We start from the raw sequence: 1,163 nt of genomic DNA, 5'->3' as shown, positions 1-1,163 counted from the left end.
AAGCAAAATGAGACCTAGGGCATCTCTCTAGCCCATGGTGAACTGGAATGACAGAAAACATTTATTTCGGTATGAATCATAAATGGCACAGATATGAAACTTGGTGAAGAGATGCGCAATGTTAGTGGGCATATGTGTAGCCATTTGCAGAATTTTAAATGTTACGCTTTTCATGAAAATGACAAAATTGTGTCAAAGAGTGATGCAACATCACACAGAGTTGGCGATTGGACTGTCCAATTCCCTGTGAAATATGGAATCTGCATATCTGTTTTTTTATGATGGTGACTAGTAGAAATTTTAAGTTGTGCTCCATAACTCATTTTTGGTCAAAGATGGCTTTGTGGGACAAAGAAAGGTAATCAATGCACACACATAAAATTATGTCATGCCCCTGGACCAATCAGCTCAGAGGGTGGTGGGAGGACCGATAGGCTGGCTTATCCTAGGATAGGACTAATTCCTGGGTACTCCCCCCGAGGTTGTAAACCAATTATGTCATTCTGGCTATTTAAGGGGGAGACAGAGAAACACAAGGGAACTTTACTTCCTTGCTTCCTGACTGACTGACTGCCTGATTTCCTGACCTGCTGACTCAGACCCAAAACCAGAACCAGAGATAAACACTGATTCAAAAACTCAAGAACCAGGTCCAGAGGCAGCTGATCCAACCAGGCAGAACCACCCATCCAGATCCAGACATACCCCATATTCCAGGGAAAAAGGAGGAAAGGCAGCTGATCCCATCTAGGAGAGCCAAGCTGTCCACAGTGACCAGACCTTGCCTAGCTGTCCTGCATCCCATCCAGGAGAGCCTAGCTGACGCAGTGCCCAGATATCTTGGCCTTGCTGTCCCAGTGACCAGATCCTTGGCACTGCTGTTCAGAGACCTTGCTGGCTGTCCAAATTCCCAAACTCAAGCTTACCTTGTAAGTATCATATCACCCAGTACCCAAAAACTGCATATCCCGCTCTTTTACCCTTGCATCCAATTCAAATCCTATTTAAAATCCCATCCAAAATCCCAAATTGCCAGTATCATCTGTTCACCTTTCCTTAGAAGAATCTGTGTTAGTCCATATCTGTTGGCGTTTTCCTTTTATAATTATTTCAGTTATATGTGTAAGTCCTTAGTACCGTTTTGAAATAAATTAATTAATTCC

The sequence above is a fragment of the Ambystoma mexicanum genome, chromosome 3q, assembly GCF_040938575.1.
Source record: "Ambystoma mexicanum isolate Mex_15411 chromosome 3q, UKY_AmexF1_1, whole genome shotgun sequence".
Lineage (NCBI taxonomy): Eukaryota > Metazoa > Chordata > Amphibia > Caudata > Ambystomatidae > Ambystoma > Ambystoma mexicanum.
The sequence above is the reverse complement of the archived record's forward strand: the minus strand, read 5'-3'. Positions refer to the sequence as shown.